Source organism: Parasteatoda tepidariorum, chromosome X1, assembly GCF_043381705.1.
Source record: "Parasteatoda tepidariorum isolate YZ-2023 chromosome X1, CAS_Ptep_4.0, whole genome shotgun sequence".
Classification (NCBI taxonomy): Eukaryota; Metazoa; Arthropoda; class Arachnida; order Araneae; family Theridiidae; genus Parasteatoda; species Parasteatoda tepidariorum.
In genome coordinates, this window is record NC_092214.1 from 11119845 (window position 1) to 11136446 (window position 16602).

The window sequence follows — 16602 nt, forward strand, 5'->3', positions numbered from 1 at the left end:
CCAGGTCCCGCAGTGGACTGATGGTTAAGACACGGTTCCCAGTAGAACACCGAAGTCAAGCATTACTGGGTGCAGTCAGTATGCGGGCGGATGATTACTTTGAGAAGCCTGCGTAGGGACCGAGGGCGTGCGGTATCGGTCCTCGTTAAACAGTTCTACCCTAAAATACTCGATTTCGCGAGGAGGTTGTCGGACTACCAAAGCAGGAAAACCATGCCCTCTTCAGAGGATCGAAATTGTGATGGCATGTCTTCGGATCATCCTCAGGGATGTTTCCCAAACCGACTACAATAGCCCATTGCGCAGCTCTCGTGCGACATTAATAAAGTATCTACCTACCAACTTCCAATTGATATTTACACCTAAGCTTGAAAAAGGGCGTCATCAAATGTTATTATAAATGTGGTGTTTACAGGATAACGCGTTTGTTAAATTTAAATTTCAAGGAAACAAGCAAGATAAATATTTAGAAGACTCCACGAGCATGCTTTGCCCTGCAAAATGCAACCCAAAAAATGAATAGCGGTGATATTTTTCATAAATATAACTAAATAAAGGATAACACTTAAAACATGGCAAACCTTACACTTAATTTATGTTGTGATATTAATTTTCTTAAATTTGTTTTAGGCTTACACCCTGTTAGAATTTATAAATTACAGGAAATTCTTTTGCATGGTAAAAGATGCTCAAATTTAAACATAAATCCCATTAGCTCAAATTTAAGCATAAATCCCATTAATAAAACTTCCTAGAATATTAAGCCAGTTCATACATCGGCTTGTAAGCATGTATGTTATAATATAAGCGGAGGGATACATCAGAAGATTTTTTAAATTTCCGCCGGTTATAGGAAGCTTGTTATTGTTTACATTCAGTCAATCATCCTATGGTTGTTGTGTAAGGGGTGGGGGTGACAGTCAGGGGCAAGGCCGTAGCCAGGATATTTTTTCGGGGGGGGGATATGATAAGAAGCAAGGACAGTTTCAGACATGCAAAGTAGGGGGAAAACATTGTAACAAATATTGTTAGTTCTGTTGTTTGCAAAAGTTAAGCTAGTAATTAAAAAATATTACATAGTAATTATTTTTCAAGCAATATTACATAATAATTATAAACAAAGTTTACAAAGACATGCGACGGGGATTTGAAGAAAATTTTTCGATTACTTTTTTAGGACAAACCGGAATATCCCGAAATATGCTTAATAAAGTTAGCCCTGTTAGCCTTTCTTCTTTAGTAGCATAGTAGCATTTCTTGTTGCTGCTTTTACGCATTTAAGAGTAAAAAAAGTTCTTTCTGCATTTGCTGTGGTGATTGGCAACGTAGCCAATATTAATAACAAGCAATATATGTTTAGGAAAAGATACTGTCGCATTCTTCCATTGCTGAAAGTGCCGTATCTGGTCTACTAAGGGGTTCACGCAGGTTCCACTTCGATGCCCATACTTCCATTTCTCCCATGAGGTTTTCGATGTCAATGAAATCTGCGTAGATTCGGAAATTGCATAAATTAATGTGCTGAAAAACAATTGATTTCGGGGGAGGAGTCTAACCGAAGGAAAGATGAGCCGCAAGGTCTAGCGAAGGTGGTGTACTGGGAAAAGGCTTGATTCGACAGTTTTTGTTTTTCTTTTTACTGAGAGGCTCAAAGAAAGACTAAAAAGTGTGAATCCCAGAATTTCGGAGGGGGGATTTGTCCCGACGCCCCCCTGGCTACGGGCCTGGTCAGGGGAATGAATGTAGGGAGAAATACTTAAAGTAAGTATATATATATATATATATATAAAAACTCAGTGGCGCGACAGCCCATAGAGGGCCAAGGCCTACTGTGCCCATCTCAGTTTTCTTGACCTTGGGCTCTGGGTAGCAGGAGCAGATGTTCCGGTCAGGTGGTCAGCCGAACGCGGAACCCCCAGTGTTTAGTTCCCAAGCACGCTTGGTACTCATTTATCGACCCACTGAAGGGATGAAAGGCTGAGTGAACCTTGCCCGGCCCGAGGATCGAACCAGGGACCTGTGGCACGACAGCGNCCTATATATATATATTTTTTTTTTTTGTCTGCTGTTCTTGAACATTTTCTGCTAGCGTAAAAGGATTAGAGACTAGAAAGTTGAGTTTGTTTAGAAATATTTTTTTTTATTATAATGTATAATATATACAATTTATAATATATATTTTTTAACATTTATTACGAGAAATTTTCTGTCTAATCATTTCTAATTCTGTCTAATCATTCAAGTTAAATTTTTTTATGTATTCTATTATATATATATATATTGATTTATGAGTATTTGTAGTATTTATTTCTGGAGAAAATATAATTATGAGCTTTTGGAAAGGTTTAATCTTTTTCCCTGTAAAATTAAACAATTCTTTTCTTCTCCCTTAAAATGAATATCATATCCTTTAAAATGTAAACTGCATTAATTAAAGCTTGTTGACAAAAGTTCTTTAGGTTAAATTTAATTATTTCATTATCCTAACATAATGTTATCACCAAGGGCATCGTGAACTTAATCATAAATAAGACTGTAATTCATTTGTCTTAATAAAAAAATTATTTTGTTCCTAACATATTCACAATATTTTAATTTTTTTCATCCAATATATTATTGATTTAACGACTTAATACTTAATTATTCAAATCAATGAGCCCCGATTTGTATGTTGTTAAGGCATTAAACTGTTGTGAAGAACTGAGATCCGAACAACAGATACGGTTTAAGCTCTACCAGCTTGTCTGTGGAGTAAAGGCGGCCCATGCACAATTCTGACCACATTGCCCCATTTACACTGTTGATCATGAAATTGTGGAACCTTAAATTTCATGAGCCCCTGTATTAGATTGCGGATCCATCCCCTCTGCAGAGGATCAAAATTGGGATGGCACGTCTTCTGATCATCCTCAGGGATGTTTCTCAGACAGTCGACAATAGCCCATTGTGCAGCTCTAGTGCGACGTAAATAAAGTAAGTACCTACCAACTCTTGTTGGTAAAAATCTTTTATAATTTAAATGAGAAACGATCTTATGGAAATTGTTCAGCCAAGTATTTATAGTATGTGAGCAAAAATATTACTGATATCAGTAGAAGCAGTAAATGATTTTCCTTAATGCGTAGGCTTACAAGGTATGCGACGATAGAGCCTTTTCACCTCCTATTCTATTAGTATATAATCCAGGAGCGATTGCTTTCGCATGTCTCTTGCTGTATGATGTGTTTCAAGTAAGATCTGCCGGAGCCATCTGGAGTTTTGTCCACCCCCTCCCTTGTGGAGAGTGGATGTGAAATGTTATAGCCACCAGCCTACCCGTAAATAAAACTAATGAAGGAATAATTGGTTATCGATTGAATCATTTGAGCTAATTGTAACCAATGATAACAGGGATGTAGCCCTGTTATTACAAGCCGGCAGGATATTTGCTTCACGGAGGAAACCTTTTGAAGAAAACCAGTGTTTATCCATTTGAAATATAGGCCTATCGTCCGACTGGCTGCTAAGTTGAAGTTTTCCCCATCCCATCACACACGCCGGGGAAAGAAAAAAAAATCACCTAATCGGTGCTAAAGGATGAAATCACACCCCGTCTGTTCCACTACCAGTACCTTCACTGCTACAGAAATGCTGATGTAGAAGGGAACTTGACATCCAGGAAACCATTTGATGTGTGCCCCATCCATAGAGTTGACCGATGACCCTACAGTTCTTAGTGCTCAAGAAAGTATCTAGAGCTCAAAACAACAGTTATGTGCGTGAATCAGGAATATGCATGAAGAACTACGAAGTTTTAAGTGCGCGTTTGAAAAGAAATGATATATTTTTTTTCTCTTCAACGAAAAATTGATGAAGGTCGACGTTGGCGAATAGGTTATTTATATTTTATTGACATTAGATTTGAGTAGTGATCTGAAATTTTTATTATGAGATTTAATCAATAGAGTATTACTGGTTGAACTGCATTTCGTATGTTTACCTTGTTTTTTTTTTAAAAATTATAATATGATATTGTTGCTTAGCTTGCATTCAAAATGTTTTTGAAATAAATAAATAGGGTTCAAACGTCAATTAAACTAGTGACGGCAAATAAAATTAAGTTATTATTCAAGCTGTTATTTCCTAATGATTTATCCAGATTAAATCGTAATAAAATACTAAATTTTTCAGAGTTCTCTTTTGAACCAAATGATGAAGAATTTTCAAATAAACTTAAAAAAATTTGTAATAATTTCAATTTTTCGGACTTAATCAAAATTACAGACATTCATAATATTTCCTGTGAGGGAAATAAGAATGAAATTGTAAAACATATTTTAACTTGCTTATGAGATTTTAATTTTTTGAAAAATTCTACAGTGATGGAAAATCCCTCTGAAGATGCGGATTAAATTAGTCAGTTTGAATTTAAACTAACTGAAACTGATTTTGAATCACATTTACCAATTAAAACTTGTGTAAGTCAATTTACACAAGTTAATTTAAATTCTAAAAGTAGTATTGATAAAGATATGGTATCCTATAATCTAAGTTCTAATAATGATGTAAATAAAAGAGAACCAGAAACAAAATTAATAGTCAATTTCTCTGATATTGAAGCAGTTACTCCTATTTTTAAAGGAGATAAACATGAAAACATTAATTCTTGGTTTGAAAATTTTGAAATTCATGCAAATTTATTTAAACTGTCTAAAATGCAAAAATTTTTATTTGCAAAAAGATGTTAAAAAGGTAATGCATTAACTTTAATTAGAAGTGAAACTTGTTTAAATTCATATGAAAAATTAAAAAATCTCTTGCTTGAAGAATTTGGACTTAATTGCAATAGTACAGAAATACATGCAATGTTGCAAAAAAGAAAGCAAATATATAATGAAAGTCTTCACGAGTATTTCCTTAAAATGAAAGAAATTGCTACTCAAAGTGATATTGATGATTTAGCTCTAATCACTTACATAATTCAAGGAATACCAGACCAAACAAATAATAAATCAATTCTTTATGGAGCCAATAATCTTTTTGAATTTAAACAAAAACTTAAAATTTATTAAAAAATTGAAAGTGACTTAGATAAAAATAAATTTCAAAATAATAAGGGACCATATATGAAGAAAATGGAAAACCCAAAATATGACATTAAGTGCTTTAAGTGTAATGTACCAGGACATAAAGCTCCGGCTTGTCCTAAAAATAAAAATATAACTCGGAATGTGACAAAACCCGAAATATATCATACAACACAGGAGATCCCAATAAATCAATGTAAATATTGCTCGAAGAAAGGACTTTTGAATCAATTTCACATGGGCTCCTCGTGTGTAAACAACCCTAGTAATGTGGTTGAAGTAAATGTCCAAAATATGACAAATAATCAATAGCAATTAAATAATATCCGGATATACAGTGAAAAATAAGTACCTAAATGGATATGCTGTGGAAAATAAATACCTAAATGGATATACTGTTGAAAATAAATACCTAAAGGGACGTCCAAAACAAAATAAAAATGAGAATGTAAACAAAGAGATATTCTTGAATGTTGATACCGGGTCAACATTAAGTAAAAAGCCGAAAGATTTGACGTCGAAATTAACTATTCCTATTAAAAAATGTGAAGAATTAAATGTTTCTCAAACGAAAGGACATTTAACACTTAATAAAATTTGTGAGTTTCCCCTTAAGATAGGCGAAATTGTTAACTCATCTAAGTTTTTTATAATTGATACTGATTTACCATATCCTTTATTAGAGTTGCAAACTTGCAAAGATTTTTGCTTGTTTACTGATTGTGTCGGGCCAGTTGTTACTCAATTCGGTAAGAGACTGATCACCTTTGCTAATTCTAACAGTGACAACTTATCTTTGCACAATAGACAGCAAAATTCTGTCCAAAAATTTCAAATGATTCGAAGATAGATATAGGTAATGGACGCGTACATTATCAGGTCAATATCGACGAAAAATAAAAAATGAGAGCAAAGTGGAAAATGTGGACTTAAAAGAAATTTTAAAAAGTTATGATGATATTTTTGCAAAACATAAACATGACGTAGGAGAAATTAGAATGGAACCGCAAAGAGTCAGGTTAACCTCAGATTTACCTATATCTCTAAGCTCGTACAAAACATCCCCAAAACAACAACAGGAAATTGATTTACAAATAGAGGAATTGTTAAAAAATAACATTATAAAAGAAAGTTCATCCCCTTATGCTGCCCCAGTCATCTTGGTCTTTAAAAAAGATGAAAATAAAAAGAGTCGCCTATGTGTTGAATTTAGGAAATTAAATTAAATTACAAAAACAGATTCTGAACCTCTACCTTTAATACAGTTTTGAATTGAAAAATTGTCTAATAGTAGCTATTATTCTAAAATAGATTTATCACAGGGATATCATCATGTTCGTATTCATCCCGATGACACTGAGAAATTAGCATTCGCTACTCACAATGGTCTATTTGAATACTTAAGATTACCTTTTGGCTGGATAAATGCACCAAGCATCTTTCAACGTACAATTCGTAGAATTTTAAATAAACATAAAATTAAATTTGCTACAAACTATTTTGATGATATCATTATATTTTCTAATTCTCATGAACATTTAACCAATCTTAAGAAGATTTTCGATATTTGTAAACAAGAAAACTTAAAATTAAAACTTTCAAAATGTTCATTTTTGCAAAAACGAATAGAATTTTAAGGATATGAAATAAGCAATGGGATTGTATCACCAGATAACCATAATATTGAAGTGATTAAAAAATTAATGCCCCCTAAAAATGTGAAAGAATAAGATTCATTGCAAAGATTTCTTGGATCAATAAATGTTTACAATAAATTTATTGATAGTTATGCAAGTATTCGACATCCTTTAAATAACTTGTTAAAGAAAGATGTAAAATGGGTGTGGTTAGAAAAGTGTCAACAATCTTTTGAACTTTTAAAAAATGCTATTATTTGTGAACCAATTTTGAAAATTTTTAATCCTAATCATGAATGTCATCTTTTTGTTGATGCATCGTTAGTTGGAATTGGTTCAGCGTTAAAACAGACAGATGAATGTGGTGTATTGCATCCTGTAACTTTTAATTCTCGTTCCTTAAGGGACTATGATAAAAACTATGCAATTACAGAACTTGAATGTCTTGCTATAGTTGATTCTTTAAATAAATTCCATCATTACCTTCTTGGCCAAAAATTTACCATACATACTGACCTTGCTGCTTTAGTTTGGCTAAAAAATTTTAAAAATTTAAAAGGTAGATTATTTAGAGGGTCATTATTGTTAAGTATGTATGAATATGATATTAAATACACAAAAGGTTCTACTAATTTTGAAGCAGATTGGCTTTCGAGAGATGCAACACATTCACTTGTCAAAATTAATTGTAACAATAATAATGTTCATGTTTCACATTTGTTAAAATTGGATGAAATTGTTGAAGCTCAAAGGAAAGATAACTTACAAGGTAATTTTGTTGATATCAATAATGTTTTATGTGTACGTAAGAAAAATTTTACTAAAATAGTTGTTCCATTTTCGTTGAGATTAAAAATTCTGCAAATTGCTCATGATAAATTTAATCATCCAGGAGTTCAGAAAATGATTAACTTAATAACCCCTGTTTATTATTGGAACAACATAACTTCAGATATAAAAAAATTTTGTAAACATTGTCATACGTGCCAACTAAATAAAAAACCGTGACAAAAAAGATTTGGATTATTACAATCCTTCCCCCCTGTTAATCAATCTTTTGACTTACTAGCAATAGATAGGGTTGGTGGATTAAATTACTATAATTTAACAAAAAAAAATATTTAACTTTAATTATTGACCACCTCACAAGATACATTTGAGCTTTTGCATCAAAATCCATTAGCTCAGAAACTTATACTAATTTCTTACATCAAATTTTTCAAAATCAAATTCCTAAATCCTTGTTAAGTGATAGAAACGCTGTCTTTACTTCTTCTAATTTTAAAAAGTTTTTGATACATAATAAAATTCAAAAATTATTGACAACTGCACATCATCCGCAGTCTAATGGCAAGGTTGAACGCCTTGGTCAAACAATAATTGCGGGTTTAAAATGTAAAATTAATGAAAAACCTACTAAAACTCCCTGGCCTACTTTGTTAAAAAATATAGTTAATACTCATAACTTAACTCCCCATTCTGTAACAAAATTTTCACCTGCATACCTCATGCATGGTAGACTGCCCTATGAAAATCCCTTAAATGAAGAAATCGATCCACCTGTTGAGGAAGCTAAAAAAATAGCAATTCAAAGAACTAAAGAACATCATGAATGAAACAAAATTTATTATGATGCAGGATTTTTAGACATAGACTTTAAAACTGCTGAATTAGTTATGTTTGAAGAATTTACTTATCCTAATACAAGGAAGTTGTGACCTCTTTTTAGTGGACAGTATAAAATTCTTCAAATAATTTCAGAGGCTAATTACAAAATAAATAAAAAGATTAATTTAAGTATACAAAATTTTGAAATAGTACATGTATCAAAGCTTAGGAAATATCACAGCCCACAAATGTTGAAATTAAATCTTGAATAGTGTCCAAAAGAAAAGAAATTTTTTTAACTTTCTTTAATGGAAGAAGTAAACCCTATATGTTTGAGAGATCCGAATCGTGTGTGGAGATGTTTATCTAAACATCATTTGGATGTGAGGGCGATGAAAGTTGAACTTTTTTTCTCTCTCAATGAGGTGAGAAACATTTTATAAACTATTTTTGTGTATGTCCAATCTGGATCTCTCAATATCACTGTATTTCACGAAATTCTGTTTTCCTCCATTTTAACGGGGAATACAGATTTTCATCAAGTAAATAACCCTTTTAACCACACAGAATTTGAAATTCTGATTAAATGACACTTGCTGTCCAGTTCGTTAGCATAAAAATATGTATATTTTAATGTGAAAAAAATTTTTTAAATTTTAGTTGAATACTTATATAAATATGTTTCATTTTTCTTTTTGTTTTGTTGACTAAACAGATAAATTGCATTATCATGTTTTCATTTTTGTCATTGTAAATAATTGTTTTTTTTACACATAATTGATAAAATGTTATTTGTAGTAGGGAAAAGGAACAGTCATACCAACCTAAATTTTAAAAATTTAAAGTATTCCAAATTTTTTATTTTGGCTCACCAAAAAAATTTTCTTTGGGGGGGGGGATGTAATACAAAAATTATAAATACTTTTGTATTAATAAAAGCATTAAAACTCTTTGCATAAAATGTCTTTGGTAAAGAATAGGTCTAGAGATATTCTATTTTGGGACTCAAGGCTGAAAACATACCATTGAATTATAATTAGAATTATATTCAGAATTATAGAATCTTTCCCTCCTTCACGTCCATATTAGGAAGCAGTGAATGATTTTCCTTAATGCGTAGGGTTTCCTTAATGCAAGGTATGCGACGATTGAGCCTTTTCACCTCCTTTTCTATTAGTATATAATCCAGGAGCGATTGTTTTCGCATGTCTCTTGCTGTATGATGTGCTCCATGTAAGATCATCTGGAACCATCCGGAGTTATGTCCATCCCCTCCCTTGTGGAGAGTGGATGTGAAATGTTATAGCCACCAGCCTACCCGTAAATAAAACTAATGAAGGAATAATTGGTTCACGAATGAATTATTTGGGCTAATTGTAACCAATAATAACAGGGATATATATATATATATATATGTAAACTGCAAATGATCACCGATTTTATTTTATCACATTTAAAGGTTTATATTCCATTAGGAATCTTTGTATCATATGATGCTCATAAAAGTGGATGTGAGATATTGATATCTAGCTCTTTTCTTATAATGCTTTTGAGGTTTTGTACAATTTCAATATGATGTAAAGTTTATTGTAATTTTAAATTAAATACCTCGAACTCAAATAGTGTCATAGCCGAAAAAACTACTCGAGATTGACATATCAAGTTAAAAATGGAAGTTATTAACTCAAAGAAGTACTTTGGTTTGATCGTCCCGTTTGGTTCGAAGAAGAGCAATTAAACTAACTTTAATGCAAAAATTTGCGCAAAACGACATGGGCAAAGAAAGCAAAATGCTCCAGCACATTAAATTAAAAAAAATCAGCGGAAGCTTAGTTGCCAACTCAATAGTTGCCGGTTAAATTTCACTGGGTTTCCACGTCCTGGAAAAAATAAGTGAGTGGTAGCTAAGATTTTTCAAGACTACTGAAAAATTCTTAAATTTATCTTTCATTTGTGAATTACGAAATTATTTAAGAGTTTTTTTTCGTATCTATAGATATTTCCTTTAAATTAAATATTTATTGAACAACTATATATATGTTACTCTTAAGGACCGAAATTGGTGGTTGTTGACTTCCACCTGTGAAAGTTGACAATCACATAATGGATTTGGTAAATGTCCGAGATACATACTAGGTTTAGGTAAGTGCCCGGTATACATTTCCCCAGAATACTTTTGACCGGTATGACCTACATCAATGTTTTGCTAAGGTCAAGTGCCTCTGCCCAGTATGCATTTAACTGGTACACCGAACACTGATGTCTCTCCTAATCTATCCTAAGCAGATATTAAAATATCGAATAAATATAATAATATCAACGAATATATTAATATCAAATCGGATGTAAGAAATATTTCGGACATTCACCACAATGACAATGTTATTGTCGACATTCACCGGTGAAAGTCGACATTCTCTTGATTTCAGTCATTCACGATAACATATATATCACTTTTGTTACCACTTAAATACATTTTCCAGACAGTGGGAACCCTGTTCTATTAAAATCTCTTACGTGATATCTCGAAGTTCCTAAANGAAAATTATCTAGATGTTTCATATATCTCGAAGTTCCTAAATTTAAAGTTTAGCTTTAAATATCATATTTTTTCATAAGTCTTTTTATTCATATTCGTAAGGATTGAAAGAAAATAATTGATCAGGGAAGCATTTTTTTTCTTTTAAAGATTCGTAAGGAATGAAAGAAAATATTTGGATCAAAGAAACATCCCTTTTCTTTTAAAGATTTGTCAGGAATGGAAAAAATATTTGGATCAAAGAAACATCATTTTTCTTTTAAAGTTTCGTAAAGAAAGAAAGAAAATATTTGGATCAAAGAAACATCCTTTTTCTTTTAAAGATTCGTAAGGAATGAAAGAAAATATTTCGATCAAGGAAACATTCTTTTTCTTTTAAAGAAAGGTAAAATGTGTTAGTGAGTCATGGAATTGCATCCTAGTAAGCATCAATCCTCACCTTAGGTAACTAAGTTTGCAATCATTTGAAGATTTGAAGTTATCTTTTAATTAAAAAAAAGCAAAAAACATTTCTCTCAAGTGTTTTCCAATTGGATAGATTTTGGTGCTATTAAAATACTTCTGGAAGTCGTTGCTTTTAAATCCAGTAGATGTAAAAAGAATTCATATTTTCCAGAGTGAAGTAAATAGAACTCCAAGAAACCTTAGATAAGATAAAGGTAGAAAGACAAAGTCCATTACCTGTGAAAGAACCGCAATGATAAGATTTGCTTCATAAGTTGAAGACTACACATTTTTGTAAGTATTTTGGATTTCTTTACTAAATTGCCAAAGAATAATGCTTTCAAAATGTTAAAAGCTATTTTAATTTGATTAAAAAAACACTGTTTCTTGTACATATTCCTTAAATATGTAAAAACGAAAATTAAAAATATTTTCTTCAAATGTCCTTATAAAACAGTTTCATGAAAATTCCATTGGGTGAAGTAAAAATCTGTGAGCCAAAATCGGTGAACCTAAATTAAATAAAACAATAATGATAATTAGAAAATTTACTCATTTTGAAAAATAGTTATAATGCTTTAAAATTCGTAAATTTTAGGGAATATAAAAAAAGTAGAAGAGTGCCTTTAAAATTTGGGAAAGAACAAGCAAATTATGGAATAGTTTTTATGCAGCTTCCGCTCTTTAGAACGAGTACGACCCATTTTAACGACCCTTCCATTATAACGACTAGTTTGCTATTCTATAGATACAATGTTATTTTAATGTCCATTAGAAGGTCAACTATTTATTCTAATGTATCGACCGAAATTTAGTCTTTAGATTTGGAAAAAGTTTCTATTTAAAGCAGTATTTCCTATGATGTTATCATTCAATAAATGTAATACAGCTTGGATTCCAATGTCCCCCTAAATTCCAGGTCATCGTAATTTATGGTCAAAACTCTTGTGAAACATAAATAATTTTAAATTGATTATCAAAAGAGTTGTTGCATCGCCATGCTCGCGAGCAATCATTAGGTTCAAATGATGCATTCATAATTCGTGAAACTTTGAAGCATACACTAAATTTATCAATATTCTTGTCTTTTTTTTTGCCAGTTTCTTTGTGTGGTGTATATTCTACATTTGGTTGTCGCAGTTATCTTGTTATTTATCGAAAATTGAAGCATCTTATTTGCAAAGCATATTCACCCATCAAGTAGTATTTTAAGGGGTATTTTTATGTATAGATTAATACTATAGACAAATATATATTACCATTTTTTCTTTTAGTTCCTGAATTTTTATTAAAGTAAAGCATTATTAATATTAGTCAAGCTCGTAATTAATCATAATCTCGCGGGGTATTTTTATGTATAGATTAATACTATAGAAAAATATATATTACCATTTTTTCTTTTAGTTAAGCAATCTTAATGTCGTAGGGTATTTTTATGTATGGATTAATACTGTAGAAAAAGAAATATTATCATTTTATCTTTTAGTTCCTAAATTCTTATTAAAGTAAAGCATTGTTAATATTAGTCAAGCTCTTAAGCAATCATAATCTCATAGGGTATTTTTATGTGTCGATTAATACTATGAAAAAATTATTTCCATTTTTTTAGTTCCTAATTTCTTTTTAAAGTAAACCATTGTTTTGTTAATATTAGGGTAAATTTTTTTTTAAACATGAGTTAATATTTACAGTATCTTTGTGCACTCATGTTGAAATGCACGTTTTTTACCCGATGACATTCACAGAGAAACGGACACGAGGAACATCACCTTATATCGAGCTGTATCAACAGCTTCATTGACTAAGTGTAACAAAAAAAAAAATAATTCAGAATAAAAAAAAATGTTTTACGCAACAGTCCGAAATTTTTCTGCATGTTTATTATTTCGAAATTATTCTTCTATTTTTGTTGATTTGTTTGTTAAGGCTTTTCTTTTTAAATGGAAAAACACCTTTCTGTATCTTGATATTTAAGACACACATAAATTCTTTATTGGAATATTTGTAACAACTATCTCTTTGAAATTTGGAAAAGCATATTGAAAATTATCTAGATGTTTCATTCTAATAAAAAGTGGTTAAACACGAGCCGACTCTAGAAGTAAACTGTTTTAACTATATTAATACATAATTATTATATAACTGTGTTAACACACAAACTGTTATAACTGCTTTAACTTTTTAACCACAAAACAGTTTTTAAATTTTATAGCTCAAAAACTAATCGACCAATTTTGTTCAAATTTCTTATTTTGTACTTTAAAATGAAATAAAAATTAAATTTAGTTTTAAATGACGCAAAAATGTAAATGATTTAAATTACAAAATAATATGGCTAATATTAGATTAAATAAACATATTATTATTTTTACAAGGGAATATTTTAGGATTTTTTCTCTCTAGGTGCCATCTCCTTGTAAGTTAAGAAATTCATGGAAGAGTAAAATGGTTTTGAAATTCCTGAATTTTTTTAACTGAAGTTCTTGTTACTCATTTCAAATTATTTATTTTTCTTTCATACCTAAGGAATGTTACTTATTTTCTAAATTATTTACATTACACCTTAATTACTGAATTAGTTACATTAAACCAATAAAGAGGTATTTTTAATAGCAGCATGGGAGACCTCTTCGTGGGGGCTTTTCTGCATTGATCAGAACTAAATGAAAAAAACTGTCGATTTTAAATAAGAGTTATAAGTGAAACTTGAGAATTAAATTTACCGTTTAAAACCTTTCTTTTTAAACTTGTATTTCATTTTATTTTTCTCATCTGAACTACACTGGTGTAAGAAATTAAGAGAATTTGCAGACTGGATCGATTATCTCTAGAACTACTGGACCGATTTTAATGAAATTTTATATGTACATACATTGATACAGTACAAAACAAATAATCATTTAACAATTGCAATACGCACTCATGATCGTGCTTAACACTCGTTAGAGTGGGAAGGTATGAAATTGCCACAGGAAATGATAAACTGCCTTATTTCAAATATGAAATTACGCTGCAAGTCCTGTATAAGAAGGAATCATACCCCCTATTAAACCATTTTTTTTTATTCTGCAACCGCTGTTTCATACCTTCCGACTCCAACGAATGTTACCCATGATCACGCGTGTGTATTACAATTGTTGAATAGTTATTTATTTCGTATTGTATGTACATATCAAATTTCATAAAAATCGGTCCAGTAGTTGTGGAGAACAAGTCTGCAAATTCTTTTAATTTCTTACACCAGTGTAATTTTAGTTGATTATAGTAAATCAGGTCTGTGGAATTAGAAAAATTTGTTTGACTTTGACTACTGAAAAGAAAGGTTTCATAGGCTAAAAAAAGAAATGAATTCGCTGATTAATGAAAGTAATATTCGTATTTGTAAGGGAAAAGAATTTTTCTCAAATGGATATTGTGACAATAATCTAAATTATAACTTCAAATTTAATTTTTTACATTTAAACGTTTTTGAGCCTAAGTATGACAGTGTTCTGCCTAAGTGTTTTTCGAAGGGTAGCCCAACCCGTCTGCCCTTTGATCCCTATAAATGAGCTCTCATTGCCCTTTTTCTAAAAATAAGCCACCATTCCTTAGAAACACTACCTTTTTATTATTTCTTTCAGAAAAAGGTTGTTTTCTTAACAGCCAGTTTTAAAGAAGAGTCCACTTGTGATTTATTTAATTGATGATAATTACACTAGTATAAGAAATTAAGAGAATTTGCAGACTTGGTTGATTATGTCTAGAACTACGGGACTAATTTCAATGAAATTTGATATGTACATACATTGATACAATACAAAACAAATAACTATTCAAAAATTGTAATACACACGCATGATCGTGCGTAACACACGTTGGACTCGGAAGGTACGAAACAGCTGTTGCAGAATATAAAAAAAAGGGTTAATTGAGGGTATGGTCCCTTCTTAAAGATATACAGGTCTTGCAGTGTGATTTCATACTTGAAATAAGGCAGTTTATTATTTACTGTGACAATTTCCTGAATTGTTGTGTGGCAATATCTCAGCTTCTGACTGACAATGATAGAACAAAACATTATCCAGTGTTACACTATCACACTATATACAATTTCAACTAAAAAAAGTTAAATTTATGTATAAAATTATAGTTGCATTTATTATAAAAGTAATTTTAAACATACATTACAACATGAGTTCTTAAGTTTAATTGCTACGGATAAAATCCGTTAATTTTGATTGAGTTTTTCGTTTAAAATGCTAACCAAAAAGGAAAGAGATTTTACTGCTTTAGCTAAAGGTCAAGTGGCTTCGAAAATCACCAACCAAGGTTATTTCCCTCATAAAAGGGGTTAACAAGTTTGAAATGTTGTGAATTTTTTGGGAAATAAGGAAAAAGTGGTTCTCAAAGAAAAGTTGGTTAAATAGAAAATTGACTGCGCTATTTGGAAGAAGAAATTTAAAAAAAAGTTCTTGGCTCCTCGAAAAAAATCGCAAAAAGTGAAATTCGCTAAAATGGAAGTAAGTTAAACAGAAGTTCGACTATATGTCATTAGAAATTCATAATAATTTTGTGATAGCATTTTTCCAGGATTTGGTGAAAATTAGATTGGGAGTCTCAAAACTTCTAATTTCTTCTAGCTTTAATGCAATTTCTTCCCTTCTTTCAAAGCATTTTTCATCTTTCAAAATTAAAGAGGATCATCTTATGGAGTACAATATTTGTATCTTGCCATCAATTCCTTTTTTAAACTGACTTTTTTTAATGTTTCAGTATTAATAAAGATAATTACTTATTCTAAAAAAGCATTTTTTTAGTCATTGCGTATTTAGCTTTTAAAGACTCAAAATTAAAAAAATTATACAGATCCAAAATTACAATTAAAAATTTGCACAACTTGACAACTTTTTCTTGATAATAAGTCATGTGTCAGTTTTCTGTTTACTACTGTGTTAAACTAGATTGTGTTTCTGATTAAATAAAACTACAATTTAAATGTAGATTACTCATACCTCATAAATGTCCTTATAACGTATAAAAATCCATTAATAATTATAATTTATTTTTCAAATTTCAAGAGTGGGAAATAGAATATATGAATAGCACGTTGCATTACATTTTATGAAAAGTTTTAACCAAGCTGGCTGGCTTCCTGTATTTGAATCACGATTTAAATTATGATTCAAATGAACTGATTTTTTTTTAAGGAAAATCTCCATTCAGAATTTTTAAAGGCATTTTAATATAACAGTGTTTTTGCTTTTTTTGTTAATTAACATAGTTTTATTGAATCTATCTATATATAAAATATATATAATATAATATA

At 30.6% G+C, this 16602-nt stretch overlaps 1 protein-coding gene across 1 annotated transcript in view; it reads left to right on the forward strand.

The window, feature by feature from the left end:
- Window positions 1-11481: 11481 nt before the first annotated feature.
- The window catches only part of LOC107439885 (uncharacterized), a gene marked incomplete in the record, with an annotated part of 56567 nt that continues 51446 nt past the window's right edge, over window positions 11482-16602 (forward strand). The window contains 1 exon segment of the mRNA XM_071187573.1: window positions 11482-11581.